Genomic DNA, 25,002 nt, shown 5'->3' with positions numbered 1-25,002 from the left:
AAATATGCGCAATGCCGCGTTACAAAAGCATTCATAATACCAGCCTTAGATAATCTCGCCAAATACTCGTTGGTAGTTATGTCAGTAATACGGGACGCTACCCTTGAGAAGTTGTACAAAAGATCTACTTAGAAGCTTAAATGGTGTTTTTGGAGACCATATACTCTAACTAGAGAGTGACCATAGAGTTACGATGACATTTTAATTACTCTTGCATGTTTCAAAAATAAATATGGATGTTAAAAATTAATGGATAAAAATAACCAAAAACCTTGCCAAAAAGGAAACCCGTTTTCATGATTTATATTTAGAGATATTCTGGAAAATAAATTACCGAGAAAAAGTTTTCTCCGTTCCAATCATATTGTTCGTGAAGGATTAATATGGATCGAGATATTAAAAGAAATCTTAAGGTATTTTTTTCATTTCTCTGAAATTTACAAAAAGCTTTCTCAGGCTGACGTAAGTGGCAATCAAACGTCATACTGGGCAGGTGGGATGTAATCGAAAATAACGTTCCTTTTTTTGCGTCCTAAATTTCTATGGAACTCGTTATTTATGGATAAGCTATATCGTTATAAAATATAATAATATGAATATTAAATTAATATGACGAATATTAAATGTTGAAAAACATTCGCTGGTCGAGTTGATAATACGAATGAGTGGCGTATAAACGGACAGTTTTATATTAAATTATGGAGTGAGGTGTTGTACGCTTACATTTTAAATATAGTGCAGGTATCTACAATCTACATCAATAGGAAAGAAGATTTAAAAAAAAGTGAATAAAAAAAAAACTTTATTCTTCGTCCAAATAACTTTAAAGATCTTTTCCCTATATTTGATGTTAACATACAAATTATGCTTTTTATAACAAATTTTGAGTAAAAATCATGTTTTTTTTATTCGTTTAGTAATGATACTTAATAATTATTTTTACATATTTACAAAACTCCAATAGTAATCTACACATTATGTTCTACAATCTAGACAATTTTGACTTCTGGTGACACGGTTGGGAACATAAAAAAATTGATTGCAACAAAGATGGGACACCACTTATGGCACTCGGTATTTTAAAACGCTAAGTATATAAAAAAAAAATGTTATTTGAAAATCAAAACTGGATAATTATGTATATGTATGCAGAAAAGCAGGCACTTAATAAGTATGGAAACAGCGTGTATCTTCCTATGCATCTGTTATTTATTTATTTATTTACGGTCATTGCCTTCATATTATACATCTCATAGGGATGAATAATACCATGTAAGAAAAGTTCAAAACATTTTTTAGAGATGGAAGAAGCATTGACAAACATAAGGGACGTCAAGACAAGATCTGGACTATTTATTTTGTGCTCGTTTAAATCGTTGTTAACTTAAACCAAAAAAGTCCAGATCTTGTCACGAACTAACAATACGACCAAGACGGGTCGGGTCATTGGAAAATTAAGGCTATTAGTTGTTCTATGCTGATTGACGAACAGAACTTTACTGTTTCTCAACCCACGAGTCGGAATATAGAATTTTACTTGTCCTAATAATGATGGTACATCGATTATACCATTTAGTATGCCGAATATATAATTAGAGTCAATATTAGTTCTACGTTTTTGTAGACTAGAAATATTTATCATTGACTCTAAATCAGTAAATGAATAGTTACCTCTCTCCAATCCAAGAATTGCGATGTTGAAATGATTGAATTTGATTTATTCGATTCCCATAGAATGGAGACTAGACCACGGAGGTATATTTTAGTTATATTTAGTTGAGCAATAAAGAGTTTTAAAATTGCGGACATTAGTAAAATCTAAGGATATTCTGTTAATGGAATAAAAGATTGCTCAAAAAAATGTAAAGTCAATAAAAATTAAGGAGTGTTGTCGAGTTGCGGAAGGTGTTGACCTCGCTCTTTCATGACATTGGTCGTAGGGAGTCAGAAAAGTTGATGCATGCCACGGAATGGAGATTCTTACTGGATGTCGAAAGTAAAATATGAAAAAAAAGAACTATTTAAAAAAATATATCTAAGATGGTAACCATGAAGTTTCGCATTATAAATAAATTGTCTATGTTTTATGAATGTATGTATGTGTATGCACATGGGTGTATGTACGTGTGTGTGTATGTACATGTGTATCTATATGTATGTTTATATAAATGTGTGTATATTTGTGTATATGTATCAAAATGTGGAGGCAAGTAAGTTTATATTTTTTAGTTTGTGCTCTCTATTATTTTGTTAAGTATTATCATATATTAGAATGTAATTGCCTAGCTTGTAACGGGGTATGTACCCTTGTTAGCTAGGCAAAGTGAACGTAAAATTATATTTTTCATAAAAGGTGTAAATAAATATATAAAGCAAAAGTTATTTCAAAAATCATATTTACAATTTTGATGTTAATTTTTTTTTTCAGTAAAAGTTAATTTATGTTATTTCAAGCGATGTTGTTTCCATATAATTTTTGTATTTTGTTTTGCTAAAAAGGATTGCATTTTTTCGTAAACCTTTATTTTACTGACAATACTGTTTTTTCATGTTTGTGTTGAATAAAAATTGAAAACAGAAATCCCTGCATAAAAACTGCCCTTGCACTTTGGCGGGAATTTAATTAGTTGATTGTAATGTGAAGTTTTTCAATAAAAATGTCCAAGGGATGATAATAAAAAAAAAACAACTGTCTAATTTGAGATATGTTTGCGAATATGTCTCCAACATTTTATTGGCGCGACAAAATCTACCACAAATAACACCCCTTGCTTGTATAAAATAATATGATACCTTTTGAGGATTCAAATCGTTTCACCCTTGCGCGGTCCACCCACCCTACCCAAAGGATCCAAGGAGATATACGAAGGTTCTGCTCTGTACCTTACAAAGGCCGTAACAGAATTATGGTTAAGGGTTACGTAGCTAAAAACATCCCTTTCATAGCAATTTATGTTTTATTGTCAGCTTTATTTTACCACCACTTATTCAACGAATACATTTTATTGAATTTTTACCAAGCCACGTAAATTTCTGCCTTATCCAACATTGTTCGAACATTTTTTGTTATAAAATACTATTATAAATACTGACGAATATGTCAAGGTACTCTTTAAGAAAAGAATAAAAAACAACACTGCCTAATTTTCTCATCAATAAAATGTATAAAACTCCATTTAACTTCATATCTAATTAAAATTATTGAATGGGTTTTTATGCTGGATAATTCTGTGGCTTGGATCTAAAAGAGCCAATGTCGTAAATTGCAATATTGCAGAAAAGTACTTTTTCAGCATTTTTCGACGTAATGAGCCGTTTAACGCGTTTCAAACAAATATGAATAACAAAGAATTACAACATACGCGTGTGTACATATCGCACCTTAAGGATGAAAACGACTCAACTCAAAAGTCAACTTTTTGGGAAATCGCAAAATAAGAATGTAAATTGTGACACCTCCGTAATCTTTAGTCAATTGTTTCATATTTTTGATGAGAGCACCTTGAGAAAGCTTAAAATTATAAAGAAAACATTCAGTTATGAATCTATTAAAAAAACATAATAAATAAAAATCATTATAAGAATAAACAATATGTTTTTTTAAGAATAAACAAAATATTTTTCTAGTCATTATTAGACTAATTATTTTTTTTAATATTACTGTTGGTAATAGTGTTTTTTTTTAACCGAAAAAAATGTCATGAAATGAAATGAAGTTTGACAATTTAAGTTTTATGCCTTTTTTAATCATATTTATTATGTGCAAGTTTTTGACCTTTTCATAAGTGAGTTTCTGTTTTTTAAAAATAATACATTTATAAAGCAAAAAATGAAAATAAATTTAATTTTAGAAAAAATGTGTATTAATGACAATGTTTTTAAACAGGAATATTTATAAAGAATATTTTAGGAATATTTTTCTCCAATTCATTATCTTAAGGTTTTTTTTTAGATTCGTTCATTTTTTTTTGAATCGTTGGCCATTATTATATCCGTCCTCCTTTTAATTTCTATAATCTTAGGGTGACCTTTTTTTTAAAAATGTTAGTAGAAAAGAAATAATAATAATATCACAGATTAACTAATATGCCGCTCTTGTACCTCCCAACAGATAAAAGACTGGCTCAACAGAGTCACAAACAAATGCACTTTGATAAATAAGATAATGACATAATTTTTATTACGCCAGATCAGGTCACCAGACACGTGGTTTTATTTATTTTTTAAATGATATAAACGTAAATTAGTCACTTAAATTATCGATTGTTTAAATAATAAAATAACATAAACTTCAATCAGAAACTAATATTATCGGTAAGTTCGAACCAACCAATAACAAAAATAAATTGATAGTTTTAACTTTTCAAAAAAAGGTAAACTTATATTGTTTTCGTCCCAAAGGTGCGATATATCAATTAAACAAATACGTTTAGTTTTTAATTGACAGCAACCCTCTAGAAAATGACAAAAAAAAATTATCTAACATTGGCCCTTATAGATTCAAGCCACAGAATTATTAATAATTAATATGTTAAATTTCGGAAATAAAAATGCCAATTTTTAACAAAAAAATAACATTTTTGTAAATGTTCTGTTAATTTCTAAAAGACATGAAAAGCTTGAAAATGTTTGATAGAAGACAGCTTTCTACTGCTCTGTATACACCTATATTCGTTCTATAGAAGTTCAGCTTTGGAGCCGCGCCTGAGCCATTTTATACCGTAGAGCTTATTCTGTTTTTTTTCAAGGGGTTTGTTTTTTTCCTTGTGGCTTTGATCCAAGGGTTTCTCTCGAAGACTGAATTTTAAATAAAAATTCTTCTTAGAAAACCAAAGTTGAAGAAAAGAGAAATTTACATTTAATTATCTTTTCACATATTATTATAAATCATATAAAAATAATTATCATGCAAAACATAAACTTTTTTAACGGGAGTATTAAATTACTGGTTTATTTTACTAACTTATTTGCCATTTTGTAGAATAATATATGCAGATTGGCGGGCTAATTGATAAACGGATATTTCTCCCGACCAACCATTTTGTTTGTGTCAATAGTACTTACATACAAAAAACTTTAATAGTTACGTAAATAAAAGAAACAATGTGTACAGCTAGCTAAATCTTTACATTTGTGTACAGCCATAAATCTTTAAAAGTTTTAGGGAAATGTTTATTATATGGACAACCTGGCCTCACCAAACGAAGTTTATCAACGCCAGGCTGTCCACAGTGACAAACTCAACACGCAACCTGCTGCTGCCAAACGGAAGCCGGCACACCTTTTCCGATCAGCGCTGGTAGCTAACATGTTTTCACAACGTCGTAACAGCCATCAAATATTTCGTAAAATCATCCATTTTATCGCGCAGATAAATTTATTCCAAGTATTGTCCACATTTCAAGCATAAATAATTTTTAAGTAATTGTCGTAACTAAGTAAGATTTCAATTTATTGTAAACTCAATTTAATATGTCATCAAACCGTTTTATTTAAAATAATACGCAACCCATACAACAAAACTCCTCGTAAGCAAATATTATTAATTTAAAACACATCGTTATCATATCAAGACCCTAAACGAAGAACTTTCTCTACTAGTATTTACCGGTCATCAGTTACCATTAAGTAATTTGCTTCAAGAATCAAAAATACTTGGTTGTTTTTTTTAATAAATATCCATTTTTTATCATTTTTAAATATGTTTTTTTTTTGCTTCAAAATTGGTTCATCCATAATGATATGTTTTTTTTACATTGTTATTTCTGTCACAAAAATGAAATAGTTGCCTAGAAATATTAATTTAATAATGTTTTTTTTTTCTTCAATATTTCATAGTCCCTGTACATCTGAAGAATAAGATTGATAAGCTTACCTTTTTGCTACCAATCGTGTACCAATCCAGTGCCCTAAGCGCCATCAAATACGAATAAAAAAATGAAGAATGATGCTTTGGAAACACTCGACAAGGGTTCTGATTTTCTTCTCAAAATAAATAGTTTGTATTAATACAATAAAATAGTATTAATATTAATAACAGTCTTGACCTGTGTTAATGTGTGCTTATCCATTTTTTCTCTAAATAATTTATTTAATGTTGTTGAAATTTATAGATCAAATGAACATAGTTATGCAGAAAGCAGCCAGTCCACAATTTAAAAAAATTAGATATTGATGTTATCGGGTGCAGTAAAGTTAATTCTTTGTTTTGCTAAAATCAACCAGACAGCTTTCATACAAAAAACTATATTAATCACCTTCTGAAAACGATTTCAATCACAAAAATGGCATTCCTCAATTTTCATAAAACACACACAGCACTAGAAAGTTTTTGCGGTACTTTAAAAATCATTCAAACTGGTCAAATACATAACCAAATTCTTGTTTGTAATGTAAACAAAAACTAATGTTTTCATCGTTTATCATTTGTTAAAGTCAAAAACATTCCAACTGTTGTGTAGATTTGATAATTCACTCTTTTCACAAAGGTGATATTATCTCAAACTCACTTTTCTATGGCTGGCTGCTTTCTGCATAACTACGTTCAAATTTTTTCAACAAAAAAACAAAGCTTTTTTTCAATTAACACAAACAAAAACTGTATGATTTGAATAAAAATATATGTTTTAATCATGTCACAGACTTGTTATTAAAGATAAGTTTTGTCCGGTTTTTTCTAAATTGAAAAATGATTATCAAAGGTAAAACAAATGGTCAATGTTAAACGTCATTCAAAATAAAAATTTCCACTCTACGAAATATTCTATTTGCTTTTACGTTACACATTTATTTGAAAACAAACCTTCAAAATTGAATCTCAAGTATACGAAAGAGAGTATTTTCGACACGTTTTTGGGTTCAATCAAGTAGTTTAAGCTGCCAAAGGTGCTTGCGATAATTGCGCAGTGTACGGTAAAGGTGCTTTGAATTATTGACTTATTAGTTATATTTTTTTGTTGAGTTCCTTGTCCTCTTTATTTGAGAAAAAAACAGAAATAAAATATGTTAACACCCATTATTTACAGCAAACTAAAATACCAAATACTATGTTCCTTAATTTTTTTTTGTAAAAACGGTATATAGGATATTTCCATGCAGCTTAAAATTTACGATCTGTTATATAAAACGAGTTTTATTAATGCTTATACTGAAACCTTCTCGGTTGAAAAGTATTATTTGGTCTCAGATCTGGGTTACACTGAACATTAAATTCTTCGCACAATAATAAATTCTTGCTTTAATCGTCCTTAAAACACATTTTAGGTAACGTTAAAAATATGTATGTAAAAATGTTAGCGCTCAACACATAATAAATAAGATTAAAAAAATTATACTACTTCTACATAGAACGTACTAGAAAACAATTGATTTTTAATTCAGCTTGTAAATTTACAGAATTTTATCAATTTACTCACTGATATTACACTTTATCAATAATATAATAATACGATGTTCATCTTTAACCTAAACAAAGCATTTTAATCGTATTTTTTTTTAATTTTCTAACAACTAATTAATCATTTAAGTACTCAACTCTCAGCGTATCTGGATCATTTATGTTTCATAGAAATTAAAAATATCAGTTATAGCTTGATGTGTCAGTCCAGGAATCACCTTTATAAACATATAAACAATACTTCACGCCCACTCTGCTTAGAATGGAATCCGGGACCCCAGGTATGGTAGGCAAAAACATTGATCCCTACACCATCAAGCAGACTAATTTGTAATAAATTTTATTTTTTGGGATTTAAACCCAAAAGTAACTTTCTTACAAAACCTCTGATCAATGTTATTATTTCTAATTTACAAAAAATATACATTGCGTTCGGACAAAAAGCGAAAAAACAACATCGAAAAAGCAATATTATTCCAAATAAAATTCAAGCAATTGCTTTATTTTAAGTGGGTTTCAGTATTTCAAGGAATAAATAACTTTACAAGTTTTGTTATCTTTAATCAAGTAATGTTGTTTGGTCCAACAGAGTGAAATAAATTTTATTTAGAAAACTTTTACCTCGGAAGGTTTTGTTTTCTTATTTACCTTTTACAAACTCAAGAAATTGTTGTTCCTTTTGTCGTTGAAGGATATCCGTAAGGACTCAGAATAATTTGAGTTTACTGTCTTTGTTCCCAAAACCATAAAGTTTATGTTTACTGCTTTACGCACTTCCATTGATGAAGAATCCTTTTGCTTTTTTATATATTTGACTTTATGTGCATCTTTGATGACTATAAAACCACGCGTTATTTTTTTGACCTTTAGCAAAAAGAGATTAATCGTTTGTTATCTATTGTTTTTTTGCAAAAAGAATATAGGCTTATAGGCATATAAATAATTTTATATATTGTAACTCGACGTTATACTTTCAATCTCAATTTTTTTTAAACATAAATATTTCATTGTCAAAATCAATCAATAGCAAAAAAAAAAATGCAACAGATTATACAGAAAAAAAACTCATAAAATCTGTAAGTAATTTAAAACACCGTTGAATTTTTATTACACTTACAAATAAGATTTTCATTTAATTCGATTTTATAAAAAACAATTATTTTATTCATTTGTGTGTAAATCATTAATATGAAAATTTTTATTGAATTTTTTTTTAGTCATTTTAAAAAACATAAATTATTTTTTCCTGTAAAATTGAAGTATAAAGTAAATATCACGTTTCTTTAATTAACATTGTCAATTAAAATTATGAACAGTTTTAATATGAAAAACATTTTATACTTTGTGGTACAAAATTTATGAAAAAATAATTTTAAAATGAAATTGTGTACGACTAAAAAAATTGTTATATTATTTACATAAATTTAAGTACAATTCAAAAATCTAAATGAATCCCAACTGGTAACATTTATTTGAAATAAATTGTAATAAAATAACTGTTCAAAGAACTAACTTATATTTGAAATGTACATCGTTGGATGTTTTATGAATAGAAAAGTAAAAACCAGCTCTACACGTGTGTAAGAAAATTCAATTTGTGTTTTTTACCTTTTATTCAAACACCCGAGAGATTTCCAGATGCCTTCGTTTGTAGCAATACGTCCTTCATAACACGTCATGAATAAAACAACCTTAACAACTCAATTGTCTTTAAATTTTTCAAAAAGTTAAAATTCGCGACGCGACAATCGCGCGCTAATTTCACACGCACGAGAGTAACCGTAACCACTGGCAGAGGGTCCGAAACAATATTTTAGTATTATTTTAGACGAGGAGATACGCGGCACGACCGAACTGTTCGACTGCGCGCAGCAGAATGAGATTCATCCCTATAAAATACAGAGGGGCGGGGCGGAGATTTCACTACCCTACCTATCTCTACGTCTCTCTTCGTTCTGTCTACGGGTCTACGCTTTCGTAGATTTCAATAAAAGTGTGTTCTTTCGCTTATTTTCTCGGCGGCTAGTTCTGTAGAATGCTTCTGTATAATTTACAGCCCTTTTTGCGTCGCCATCCTGTCTGATCATTTATCAATAGCTTTCCGATTGATTGAGAATCTTTTCTGGGATAAATCAAATACGCTGACGGTTACTGCCTAATTCAAATACGTATTTATTTGAAAGCTTTTGAAATACTCAAAGATAACAGTTAATTTTTATTTGTTTTTTTGGGCATTGTTTTCTGTATTTATTTTTTAGTTTTTTTATTTATTTAACATATTTAACTCTTAAAAGACTGAGGTAAACAATCTTTTTTTGCGCGTTGATGAAACACCGTGTTACTACCTGTAAATCACAGAATATCCTAAAGTTCAGACATTTAAAAAAAAACAGAAAGACATAGTTTTTTCATTAAAATTATTTATAGACAATTCTTGATGGAATGATGTAATAACTTATATTTACATATAAGTTATTAATTTAAAAAATACTTTTGTACACTTTCACTTATTTATTTTGACCAATAAGCGCTTTTTCACCAATCTGAAGTTGCCCATTAGAGGGTGAAAGGTCAAAAACTTATTGGTCAAAATAAATTAGTGGAAGTGTAACAAGTATTTTTTAAATTAATAACTTATATTTAAATATAAGTTGTTACTGCATTATAAAGACATAGTGTTTAATAATTCCATTTCCATGGTTAATGCCAATTTACATAAAATTTACCTCTTTTAAAGCAAAATAAATTAAAAATACGCCGCTTATATTACGCGCGTGCATCCCCCATCGCTGTCATAAACAAACTGAATATGTTTTACACAACGCCTGCTACAAATTAACTTTCCAAAAATACTATTAACTTTCCAAATCCGGTGTGAAAATTTCCATTTGTAGAATACAAAAAATACGAGTTCATCATTTAAAAAAAAAAAAAAAAGAGATGTATTAAGTCTTGTGTCCTATGTCAACTAGTGTGATAGTCGTATCACAGCCACACAAGAGTTTATATTTTATTTTTTTACAAGAGAAATTCATAACGCGAAAGTTCACATGACAAAAACGAAACGAATAGTGCATCAAATAAGAGAAAACTGCTTGTGCTAGGTGTGGTATTATTAATTAAAAAATAATACATATTATTTAAATTTAAAAAAAAATACTTATAAAACATTTTTTTGTCAACGTTTACACATATTTATGTATATAAACATTAAAGTGGGCCGATGATGTATGAAGTTTTTTTATTTTTTTAAACGGCTAAGTGAAAGGGGTCTTAAAAATTGCACTGTGGATCACATTAAATGTAAAAAATATTTTTTAAATATTCCATACTACTTTTGGTCCTCAACCGAGGTTTGAAGTTTATCACTGTCAGAACATTTTGTTAATTGTCTATACTGTTAAAAAAAGTTTTTGTTAGTAAAGATATAACTTAATCGCATTACAAATTCGAACACGTTTTAAAACTACCGAAATGCAAAAATTTTACACTCCGCGGAACTGATTCCGTTGAGCGCCTGGCTAATATTGACGAAAGCCATTGCTCATTTAAAACGATGCTACCCATTTATTACAAAACAAAAAGCAACTCGCGCTCTTCGACGCCTTATTTAATAAAATTTAATATACATTACAGAATTTAATTAAGTTGAATTTCTTACTTAAATACGAAATGACCGCTGGTTAGCGCAAAAAATCGACTTTTTCGAAAATTTCAAGCTCTGGTCGAGGGCCAAAAGTTGTGTCGAATATTTTTTCAAATATTTTTTGCATTCTGAGTAATCCAAAAGGCAGCTTTTTAGACCCCTTTCATTTAAAAAATCAGAAAAAAAAATATCGGCCTACCCTAATATACATGCATGCCCTAACACGAGCGTACATACGTTCATCTAAACATGATAATGATAATTGTAAAATATTATAATAATAATTAATACATAAGATTTTCCAAATTGATTGTAGAACTTAATTTTATTTATGGACAAGTTAAAATATTTCACCACATTTATTCGCGGACATTTACTTCTACTTGATCTAATCTGCAGGGTGCAGATCAGTACCAATTAGATCCTTGTAAACAAAAAGATAATTATTATTCATATAGCATTACATATATATACATATGTAGTTTAAATGAATAACGATAACGGAATTCAACTTATTACTGTAATAAAAATATTTTAAATTAGCAAGATATTATGGTCATCCAGTTAGGATAAATTGTAACAATAATGAAACTTTGAATATTGACCGAATAGTATTTATACAATTACATATAATTATTTACTAAATTTTATAAATCCTGTGGGTGTTTAAATAAAGACAGAATTATGAATGTTCCACAGTACAAAAAGTGATATTCAAACCAGCTCATGAATTGTCATAAGCCCTGTAAATGCCTAGACTTCCATATTACTTTCTCAAAAATGTTTTTCCTCTCTGTTGCGACAAATTTAGATTCAAGAAGCAAATCACTACTAGAATGATATAATATTATAGAAAAAGGAAATGAGTAAATTCGTTTTTTTTTTGTTAATAATAGACTATTAAAATAAGGCAAAATTTTATTCGTTTTAATTTTTATGTATCGTATTATCAGTTTTATATTTTTTTTAAGTTTTGTATTTCAGATATTACTCCGTCTCAAGTTCTCTTCCGCTTCTTCCAGGTCAGTTCTGCCGATTAGTCCGCTGACGGTAAGTTAACCGGAAATCTTCCACAATTCTCTTAGTATTGGTTGATCCATATGAACGACATCTTTCAAAATAGTTCTTTTTTACGGATTTTTTTTACATTTTCAAGAAACTTTGCTGTATAATTGAATGCTCTTATTTTAAAAATAAAACATAAAACATTGTTGTATCCAATTGCTCATAGGTCTGAAGTTCTTCATTACCATTCAAACAATTTTACAAAGAAAATTTCCAATACCGATTAATAAAATATAACACGTTTGTTTATTAATAAACCTGTTTTTCTAGTTTGTTTTTGCCTGTATTGTAACGAACTACGTACCATTCTTCTTAAATGAAAAAAAAAAAAAATTATGAACTAACTGTAAGTAACAAAAAAAGCATTTTATTTATTTTCCTACCTTTCTTTCGTTCTGGTAAATGAAAAGAATAAAACTCGTTTTATTTTTAGAATGTTTTCTTTTTGTGGGTGAAGGAGTGATTAGAGGTAAGAAAGAAAATGACTAGGCTTACATTTGAGAGGTGAAATGAGAATTAGCTTCTTTAAAAATTGTATACTGTCTATACAAATAAACTAAGGCCTGTATTCCAACATGACGTTAAAATTTATCATCAATTTTGTCTACAAAGTAAAATGAAGTTTTCTGTATAAAATTTTTTTTTTTTCCTAAAAATGTTTAAACATTTTTATGTTTAAACCTTTTAAATATGATTAAAGTTATCGACGAAGATATTTCAAATCTTTATACAAATATTCTAATTTTTGTACATAAATATTGATTTTTATTTAAACGTTTATAATCGAGATTCAGGGCAGCGATTAGCTAAGTAACATCGAAATTTATGTACAAAAATGTGGACATTTGTTTTAAAATTCAAAGTTACTGATCATATTCAATTTTTATTCAGAAACTCAATTTTTTTAGGTATTTAACAAATAAAAGTTATTGATTCAAATTATTATTTTATAAAAAATTTATAAAACCGTTATGTTTATTTGACGTTTAATTATCAGTGTTGCCAAATATCCAGCAAAATGTAAAATGCGTGCAAAAAATTATAATCTCCAATCAATAATAAAAATAGATAAAATCATTTCACTTATGTACATACTAGGCAACGCCTGAAAATATTTTTCCATTTTGTTAACTTCTTCTTTTACTAATTAGTTTAAACAACTATAAATTTTGAAATCAAACAATGTATTTTAGTCCTAGAAATTTGGATATTGCGATTCATTTTCAAACCAAACAATTTAAGATTTAAATAAGTTTTGAAACAAATTAGTAGTTTTATTTGAAATATAAATTATGCAAATTAATAAGATAAATCAACAAATTTTACAGAAAAAACGTTTTTATTACGTTCACCCTTTAAAAACCTCACATTTATTTCGTAAAGCAACTTTAGCCAGCATATTTAGTCCTAGAGCAATGAGCTATTAATTTTGATTTCCGGAAGCTTCGTGCTTTGGGGTTGCTTTATTTTGTAATTTTATCTCCTTTTAACGCGGCGGTCCATAAAGTGAACCAAAATAACTACATTCAAAGACTTTATGGTGCATATGAAAGGCTCTATTTTTGGCAAAAATCGTGGTTTGATTAAAAAGAGAACGCGGTCAAAAGTGGTAAAAATTGTTTAGTAACTAAAACTATCAAATTTGAACGTAATATTTTTCTTAAATGTTCATTTATAAAAAAAAAAACGAAATTCGCAACCTTAGCACCTGATTGCAGCTTTTAAAAAAAACAAATGGATGTATTGAAGAAGTAGGAACGTTTTGTCATACGCAAAATAGTTAATATTAGAAGGTGCATAAAATGACTAATTACTAAGATTAACCAATGATAGGTGATAAACCCAGGAACTTTCGACAGAACAATATTCTCTTTTCAAAAAGATTTTTCGTCTCTATTGAAGTATTTTTATATGAAAAAAGTTACCCCATGATGATGTAGTTAATAGCCAAATGGAATTTTAAAAAAGAAAGTTAAGAAATTGTGTCAATTTTGTTAAAATTGACTGTTTTATAGTTCTTTTTCTCATTTGAGGCATTTTTTCTAATTTGACAAAAATGCAACAAATATTCAATAGAATTATTTTTTTTAGCTTTTTTATGTAGGAAATTAATTAAGCACCGGAGTTTCTTATTTGATTCCAAGTGAGACTAAAATAAAAAATCTGATTTTTTAAGCATTTTTGCGATAAATTTTATTTTTATATTAACTTTTTTATGCTTTATGAGGAAAGTTAATTAAACAATACAAGTTTTTTTTTTAAATTTATTTATTTAACTTTTTGTAAATAATTTTATTTGTACATTGGCGGGCTTATTGCCAAATGGCAATTTCTTCCAACCAACCAATAAAATAAAAGGTTTATTTTTATAATTCAAGTTACATAACATATTCAATCGAAAAAATATTAAAAAGCTAAAGATATTTTAAAATAAAAATAAACGTATTTGATTATAAATTACCTCAAATCAAAACTATTACTTAATGGGATAAAGGAAAAAAAAGGAAAGAGGAAAAAGGAAAGGAGGAGAGGTTAAGGAAGAGAAAGGAGATGTTTCTTCAGACGTGATATAAACAGAGATAATGTAGTAACATCTTTGATGGTGGATGGGAGATGATTCCACAGTCAAGTCAACACTATATGAGTTAGAGAAAAAAGAGGAATTGTGGATGGGTATTAAGACAGTGCCTTGAGAATTACAACGAAGAGGTAAACCATGAACTGATAAGCTTTGAAATTTTTCACGCAGGTAACTAGGAGCGTTAGGACTATGAAATACATTGAACAGAAAAGAATATCACATGGGCAGGATATGTTGCAAGACAAAACGTCACAAGATGGACCATCAAAATTTTAAAAGGGAGACCATGGGAGAATAAGCAAGGCGTCAAAAGACCTTAAAAAGGATGGTCCGACGACATACTATGTCTATTAGCTATAGCTATTAGCTGCTGAGGGGAGTAAAAATTGGCTGCAAGCAGCAAGCAAAAAAGTGGAAGGATATGGAAGAAGCATATTCAGCAGTGGAGGACAGAAGGCTGAAGAAGAAGAAGAAGAAGAAAGATCACATTTAGTACCAAAGTATGAAATATCAGTTTTTAAAATTAATTAAAAATCATTTGTCGCTTCTAATTTCATTAACTTCTTCGGAATAAATATAAAATTCAAAACACTTGTACCTAGAGTAAGTCAGCATTAAATATGTTTTAGTTTTTAAAGGTAAGTTTTACACTGAATTATTTTATTGTACTTGGACTGGCACCTGCAGCGTAAGACTGATCAATTTACCTTCCTTTAATAGATGATGAAATATGCTGTATTTTATTTAAAGATGCAGTGGCGTTTGCACTACCACGTGCTAATGAGGGTTTAATGTTAATGATGACGACCCATAGTGAGTTTTGAGGCTCTTTTTTTCGCTTAATTTATTGGTTATCTTTTTTGTTTCATCTTTAGTTTTATTGACTCTTTCTTTTTCTTTCTAAGCAAAGAATGCAAAAGTGGTGAAATTTTTTTAAATAAAAAAGCAAATGGCACGCTGGACATCCCTGATTTAACGAGACTGATAGGTATAATATATGGAGATACCAACACAAATTGAGTCACATGTTATACATATTCTCGTCACATTTTGTTGACTTGTTCAGAAATTGTATTATATATTGTGTTGTACATATAATTGGTGCTGTATTAGGTTAATGTTTTTTTTAAAATAATATAACTGTAATTTAACAATAAAGCACTGAATACACAACAATAAACATTAATAAATAAATTTTTAAAAATGATGTTCCAAAAAAGTGTACAAAATTGCAGTTTGCCTCTGTTATGGCGTCTGGAAGACATAATAATTTTGTAAATTCTCCTACCAGTGGACCACACCAGATTGAAAATTAGCGTGAAAAATATTATATGTTTGTTTTTCATGTAAGTTTAAAGATTTAATTTTTTTACGGCAATAAATTAAAAAGAACTTACTGCAATCAAATGCTGTAGAAATCAATATGACTTTTTTATTTTGCTTACCCGCACTTAAATAATACCAACTGTAAACCTCATTTTTTTACCGGAAACTGTTTTAATTTGTAAATTTAATATTACACATGTATTTATTATTTTATTTAATAAATGTATTGGAAACATGTGTACACATATTAATTATCAAGTAATCGATAAATAATAGGGGTCAATAAATAATTTTAATCAAATCAAGTTATCTTTATAAAACTAGTGAATTAAAAAATGAATACAGAGCGTCCTATGGTTAGGATAGTCTCCATCTTACATGGCTCAACCTGTTTTAAAATAGAGATTTTTTTAAGTTTCGAAGTATAAGCAGTTTTTTTTTTACTTATATATCAATAACAATAACAAAAAAACTAATCATTCTTAATTATAAATGCAAAGCTAATCAAATGAAAGAATTTAATAAGCATCATTATATAAATATAAGTTTTATATATATGTGCTACGAATACATGGTGCTACCTAAACATCAATAATAAGGTAAAATTAATCATGAAAAAGTAAATATGAAGTAATGTAATACATAATAATATAAACAATGTATGTTCCAACTATATGAAGTAATACGTTCATTTATCTTAAAATCTCTCGCTACACTATTTAAATATGAAGTTATTATTAGTTATTATTTATTTTTATTATTTCAGTTTTTTATGTAAATATTACTACTTGTTACTTTATTACTATTTGTTGCTATATTATTATTGTTAACATATCTATATGTAAATATTTTTCTGTCCCGAAATGAGTTTGTTGTAACTCCTGGGAGTACGAAAAACAAATTTGTATGATTTAATAAATAAATAAAAAAATTGTATTTTATTATTTTTTTTATCATTTTATATTTGGAGTTAAATCAATAAATGGCGGTCTGCGTGACTGCTTGACTCACACACGGAAGATTCCGGGTTCGATTCCGGTGAGAACACAAAAATTAAATGTGCTTTTTCTCAAGCCAAGCTGTTCTGTGATGTAATTCACCACTGTAATTGGGTCTCCTGGCCTGTAGTAGTGCAAAAAAAATATATTTTTGGAGCAATTAAATTAAAGTTGTTTTTTACCAAAGGAGATTGATATTAGAGGGACAATACGTAGTATGGTATTTCAGTTAAATTTTATTAAAAAAAAATTATATCAATATTGTGACTATTGCAGTACGATTATATGTTTTTTTTTCTTCTTTATTTCATGTTTTAAATTTTATTAATGCACAAGTGACGTAGAACTTTAAAGTATCCTTAATTATGCTTTGAAGGTATACTCGTAAACTATAAAATACTTGTTACGATTCAAAACAGTTCTCTTCGGTATAAAGTTGGCAAAACATGTCGGAATTTGTACCGTCACCTAGTAGTAATAAATAACACTGTTCATTAACACAAGTTATAGAACGCGGAACATAAGTTCCACACACCACGTGTTCCTGTTCCATTCTTTCAGGTGATTTATTTGCCATTTAATGAAAAAGTTCACTGAAATTCATACTGCGTTTGTTGCAGTTATGAGGATTTGCATGGAAATTGTGATTTTTAGGATTGGCAATCAAATGCGAACAGACAACAGCACAAAATAGCATTTTTTTATCCAATTGTGCCAACCTCTATCTAGCTTTGTTCATAAAAATATAAAGCTAATATTTTGTCTGGACCATTTGATTTTTTAATTAACATTTAAAGTGTTTATTTATAGATCCGGTTTTCGTATTGTAGTCATTTAACGAAAAATAGAACGGTATTATTATTGTAATCGGGTAGTGGTCCCGTTGCTAGTGTCTCGGACTCACGGATAAAGGTCCGTGGTTCGAACCCCACACAACCCCTACTTGATTCTCATTCTTTAATCGTGAGTTTATTTCAATTCGTTAAAAATGGCTTTCAAAATCAAATATTTGGGTAAATCGTTAGAACGAAATATTGGTTTTTGTATATATTTTTTGTCGGCCTCGTGGCGTAATGGTCAGCGCGTTAGCCTGCGATGCAAGAGGTCTTGGGTTTGATTCCCGACATGGTTGATATTAAATATTTATTTAAAAGGGTGCTTTCACAATAGAATATTTCATAGTCCCTGGACTGGTACCTGAAGCGTAAGACTGATCATCTTACCTTCATGTAACAAAAAATATCAAGATTCGCTGCTATTGGTGTACCAATGCAGTGTTTTATATACCATTAGGTGCGGAACGGGAATGACGATGATAATATTTTTTTAAATTATGTAAAAATAAATATTACTCAGGTTTATGCGTAATTAGGCACCGCATTTAAAGGCTGGCAGGAGATATGATTTTTATTCAATGAAAATCAAATACCACTTACATATACATAATTATATCATGTGTATTATTATTTATTATATACTTATATGTATATACATATTAATAATATTTCGACTTGTTTTTAGTTTTTATGTATGCAATAATTTTTTATTTATTTTTTATGTGTTTTCTTTAAATTGAAGATCGAATGAATAAAATAATTAGTTTGAGACCACTGAAGCATTATATATACAAGCAGTCATTCTTACTACCTAGATCGGTTCATGCTCATTTGGTTGTACATAGGAAGTGGGTACTACTGACTTTGCAACAATAATCGATGAACCAGAGATTCAGTCTGTTTGTATAATATACTCATAGAAAGGTCTATTTATTTTTTGTGCTGAATTTGTGTGAAGATTTACAAACATAAAATGCATCTGTTTTTTTACTATTTTTCTTCTATACTATATTTTCTTCTTTATATTTTTGCTATACAATTAACTATGTTTTCATTCTATTATATAACTTTGTATTTAATTTTAATTTTGTACAAATTGGCTACGGCCGTTAATTGTAATAATAAATAATGTATATTCTCCACTACAGACGTAAATCGTGGTATGTACCTCACTTGGGTCAAAAATAGCAAAATATTCAGTTTTGAGAATAAATATGAATAAATAAATATGAGAAAAAATATGGAAGGTGTTATCGGAGTATGTAGTGAGCGATAATCTGATGCGAGCTATTGCTTTTCTGGATAAAAACAGCACAGCATGTGTTAGGGTAAACGGAACATACACATCGTAGTTTGACATTCATAAAGGAGTGAAGCAGGGATGTGTGATGTCACCATGGCTGTTCAACGTCTATATCGATAACTCCATGAAAGAACTAAAAGGCTTAAGAATGGGAGCAAAAATGGGTGATTTGAATGTCAATTGTCTTTTGTACGCTGACGATGCCGTGCTTCTTGCTAACAACAAAGTGGAACTGCAATTATTGGTCACAAAGGTCTACCATGTAAGGGAAGCGATTTGCTGATGAATGTCGATAAATCGAATGTGATGGGTTTTGAAAGAAATAAAAGTATGACTAAATGTGAAATCACTTTAAATGGATTAATACTAAAACAAGTAGACGAATTTGTGTATCTAGAAAGTATGTTTACTAGGGATAAAATGACTGAAAAATATATTGATAGGAGGGTGAGTGCCGGGAACAGAGTGGACAGTGCACTCAAATCAATCTTGGCAAATAAATGTTTATCGCAAGAGGCAAAATTAGCAGCTCACAACGGAGTCCAACCGGTCCCGACCCTGATGAATGGGAGAAGTATGAACTTGGAAAAACAGGGATGAAAGTAGGCTGAATGCTGTTGAAATGCGATCTCTCAGGCGAATGTAAGGTAAAACTATGTAGGATAGATGCGCAAATGTTGAAATCCGTACATTATTTAAGGCTGAGACGAGCATTATCGACAAAATTAAGAAAGGAGCTCTGCGCTGGTTTGGACATGTAGAACGAATGGACAGCGAAAGCACGGCTAAGAATATTTACAACGTGAATGTTGATGGATGCAAAAAAAAGAGGAAGACCGAGAAAGACATAGCACGACCAAATCCAACAAATACTTGAGGATGGACATGTCAAAAGTCGGAATAATCGGCCCGCGTGCTTGAGAATATGTATGAATGTAGAGGAAGCGAGATCTGTATGCAAAGATAGAGTGATGTGGCATTCTATCATCTCTGCCCATCCTTACGGGGAAACGGCGTGATGGTTTTTTGTTGTTATTGTTGTTGAGAATAGGCGTCTTAAAAGAATCTTGGGTGAGCGATTGTTTGACTTTGTGAATAATAGACTAATAAAATAACAGGCAAATCAAACTTTGTTGATACCTTTTATGAAGCTAAGGTGATACGGTTGGCTAAGGCAGGTATTTCGGAGGTCTCCTGAGATCCTCAATCACGCTTGCCTAAATTACAAAGCAATAGATTCTCGATGTCCTGGACACCCGCTGCTGATTGTCCATCGCCAGTTCATATCAGATCTCCAGATATGAAAACATATGACATAAAGAAAGGCTTTGAGCATAATGTCCCTTTAATCCATGTACCCCATTATACGATATTTCATTATTACTGTCACCCAATACCTAGGAAATTCAATCCATTCTCTTTCTAACCCCTTTTTTAAAAATATTATTCTAATCAGGTTAACCCTGTTTTTTTTTACAAATATAAAATCAGTGCACGTTGGTGTAACCTTCTAATATCACACGTCCTATCAGCACGTTTTTTATTTTTTTAATAAAAAATAAGTATTTGCTTTTTTTAAATTTATGATAATATTTCAATTTTGGTGGCCCTTTTTAACGAGTTGTAAATAACTCAGTGTTATAAAATGATAATCAATTTTAGGTAGAGCGAGGTTCAAACCTCAGACCCCTGATCCGTGAGTCCCCAACACTAGTCACGGGACCACAACCCGATTTACGTCGGTTTTTTTTTATATTTTATTATTAATAAACATATAGTACAAAAGTACATATTATACTCCCAGGCGTTATTAAAGAAACTCATTTAGGACCGTACATAAGAAAAAACCTTTTTTCGACAATACATAATATCTTAAATACTAATACATCTGAAATAGAAAGAAAACATTATTGTATAAGAAACATAGAACACTATGTAAATAAATTTCATTAATAAATATCACTATCAACAAGATTTAAGAAATATTATTTAATTGCGACACTTCTAGATTTTTTTTTTTTTTTTTTGTGTTTTAGCTCAGTGGACAGTTAATTATATTCGGAATTGCCAATATTTTCCAAAGACCTACTGCCGAACTTTGCTGAGCGAAACTTAGACACATAAAGATTCCCTGAGTAACGCGTATTATAATTGTGAATATCATGACCAAAGGTGTATTTTAAATTTGAGTGAGCAGAAAAGTTTATGATATTAAAAATAGTATTGGTTATGTCGTGCAGTGGCATTACCTTGAAAGGAAGTATCTTTGTTTGTCGGTAGATATCCTTGACAATAGTAATTAAAAAAATTGTGCAACTACTATGGTGAAGGTATACGGTGGGATTAACATGTCAGTGTAGATAGTGCCCTGACAAAGAGACGGGTATATCTCGAAACCGGTAACATATAAAATAAATTTTGGTCGCTCTTTGAGTATTAACATACAAAATACAAAAATATTAACGAACATTATATATTGAAATTTTCGACTACAAAGTTAATGCTTCAAATGTTAATAATGAGTTAGTTACATATGTATATTTTATTAACTATCATACTGAATATTCAAATACATATTTTTTCAGGCAGTTAATATTATGTATAGCCTTGAGCAGGGCGTACGCTGCATCCTGCAATTATTGTTGTTTGAATTTTCCAATTTGTTTGATCAATTTTATTCATGAGTTTTCGTACTGAAATGCATATAATCGTTTTTCCATAAAACCAGCGCATCGCATGAAATTATTTTACTTACTAATTGAATGAAAATTGAATCCTGATTGTAATTATTTTGACAATATAATTTGTGACCTTTTCTGTTTAATTTTCTGCTGCGTTTTCCAACCTTACATAAATAAACGTACTTTGAAAATCATTTTCTAATTTAAACTAATAAAGCACTTTGGTATAAAGAACCTGAATTAATTTTTTTGAGCACTGTTTTATTCTAGTTTCGGATAGCACAGATTTTTCTAATATAAAACTTTTTTTACAACTATTTCTAAAACATCATGTTCGGGTTATTTCTCAAACATCAATCGGGTTATGGTCCTTTGGCTAGTGTCTCGGACTCACGGACCAAAGTTCCGTGGTTCGAATCCTGCTCTACCCCAACTTGATTCCCATTTTCTAATAGTGCGTTATTTACAACTCGTTGAAATGGCCATCAAAATAAAGTATTTAGGTTAATCATAAGAACAAAAATATTTCTATTAATATATTACAACAGAGATGAAGAACATTTAAAAGAAGGTAATATGGAAGTCTAGGCATCTACAGGGCTTTTTTTTTTTTTACATTTTTTTTTTTTTGCACCACAACAGGCCAGGAGGCCTAATTACAGTGGTGAATTACATCACAGAGCACCCAGGCTTGAGAAAAATCACATTTTATTTTTTGTGTTCTCACCGGGAATCGAACCCGGAACCTTCCGTGTGTGAGTCAAGCGTCTTGACCACTACACCACGGAGGCCGCTTGCTTATGACCTGTCCTTCCATATTACCTTATCTTAAATGTTCTTTATCCCTGTTGTAATATATTAATATAAACAGCTCCCCGGGGAGTTGAATCCAGTCCTTGTCTACAAAAATTTGGACAAACTCAAAATATTGTTGAAAAATATTTCTTTTTTTAACAAAAAAAAACATAAAATATTTTAATAATTTAATTAGTGCATGTCTGTCTTAATCAGTGCATGTGCTTATTATGCTTATTATGAATGTCGTGTTAGTTTTATATGTTTGTGCAACAACTATGGTGAAGGTGTATAGTGGGTTTTGCATGTTGGTTTGATTGGTGTCCTGACATAGAAAAGTCGGCAAGTAGGTTTACACAAATATTTCATATAAAAAAAATAACGAATTTATTTTACTTATTTATTCCACATAAAACTTTTTATTTCATTTGTGAACACCTCATTGGGCACAACCTGTATCGATGCATTTATTAACATTATTTTTATTATCAAGCTCCAATCACAAAAGTTTATATTAACAATAATATGTGCATACACATACATACACATATACACAAATAAATATTAAGTAAAAAGATTATAATAAAATAATAATGACAAAAGTAGTTATATAAGCACTTATATATTGAGCCGGGAAGCATGCTATTTGGTATTATTACGGGCTATTTGGCACCTCTACACCGGTCAGTTCTTAGTCCTCCAACATCTGTACAAATACTTATTTAGGATTTTGCTGTTTAAGGGTTGAGGCTCCTACCTTTACTTAACTTTGTTGTGAAGTACGAGAGTAACGGAAATATTTTATGCACTCAAACTACACTCTGGAACTGTGTGACTGCGTTGAGCTGACTTGGTTGGGCTGATTCTTTGAGCTGACTTGTTTGGGCTGACTAGGTGTTATCACACTCTGAGGTCTCTTATAAGCCACGTTCATTTGTTCTTCGCATTTTCATTGCGTGAATGTACTGCAGGACGTTGCGCATATGTAGACGAGCGTTTTATGAGCAATACTGTGTTAGTCTTGCAGTATTAGAATTCAATATAAAATGATGACTTGCTTCATCGGTTGTTGCTCTATATTTCAGGTGAAATCATTCCACGTTTATATGTCATCGATATATGGACTATTGCTCCGAAACTTACATGCATATATAACAATGTTTTTTTAAAATACACAAAAGCACAGCATATATATGGATATGCACATAAATTATAAAAAGTGAAAATAGTAAACATGCATATCGAAAAATAGGCACAACGGTGAATGTTACACCGTGTGTTACATGGTCCCTGAAAATTAACCTTATAAATGCCTTATCCTCCAAATTCCATTTTATAAAATGTACTCTATCTTTGTTGAAATCTAAGCAGAAAAACTCCCAGAGGTGCTGAAACCTTTATTGATATGGGTGAGATTATAATGGTTTAATAAAGAAAAATTTAAGAAATATGGATTTTCAAACATGGGCAGAATGGAGAATGTTACACAGTATGTAAAGTGCTTGCTTTAACCAGCTAATGACTAGTCAAAAGCCTTGTTGATTATTCAAAAATGTTCTCCATCTCTGTTGTAATGTTTTTAATTTAAGTAGGTTTGTTTCAATCTTCATCCCTGTTTCAATATTAGTTATGTTTAAATTATCGTCATCAAATAAAAATGTTCAAAATAAAAAAAACGCAATTCTTAGAGCAGAAGTTTTGCGAAATTTTGGTGGAAGGATACACCAGAATAGTGTTTTTTCACTACATAATATGTAAAGATGGGCAATTTCTTGGGACTTAAGCAAAAAGGACGAAGGATAACTAAATATTCTTCTTATGCAATGGGGGCAGAAAAGACACTCTAAAGAGTAATGGAAATTGAAGGATTCTAGCGGAACATTTTTCATTGTTAATGAAATAATTAGCCATGGGGAGAAAAAACGAGAAAATTATTATGCCATTAGATCGAGATGAGATTTCTCCAAGTTCTTTGCTAGAGGAGCCGACATTCTTTGCATATAAAAAGCTAATTTTTAACATGGCAAGCTTTTAAATTTTATTTTCTCTTTAAATCGCATTATTTTTATAAGAATGTCTCTCGGAACAAGCTGCGCAAAATGATTTTTTAGTCGTTTAGTAATTTATAAATGAAAAATCTTAGGGTATTCATCGTATTTCTATATTTATATTTTTCTTTGATTTATCTGTACAAAATTTTTACACAACATCAAATGTCTGAGTTTTGTGAGTAAGTGCTTGAGTGGTAAATAAAGTTCGTTAACGGAGATGAATCATATATGCATTTTTGAAATACGGATACTATAAGTAATGTCCCATATCTGTTGCAATCAATGTCTTCTAATGTTTTTAACTTCTTGCCAACTTTACAAGTT

Source organism: Micrasema longulum, unplaced genomic scaffold (assembly GCF_059751315.1).
Source record: "Micrasema longulum isolate JH-2025_06_02 unplaced genomic scaffold, ASM5975131v1 h1tg000163l, whole genome shotgun sequence".
In the NCBI taxonomy this organism is placed as follows: domain Eukaryota; kingdom Metazoa; phylum Arthropoda; class Insecta; order Trichoptera; family Brachycentridae; genus Micrasema; species Micrasema longulum.
Note: the sequence above shows the minus strand (reverse complement) of the source record.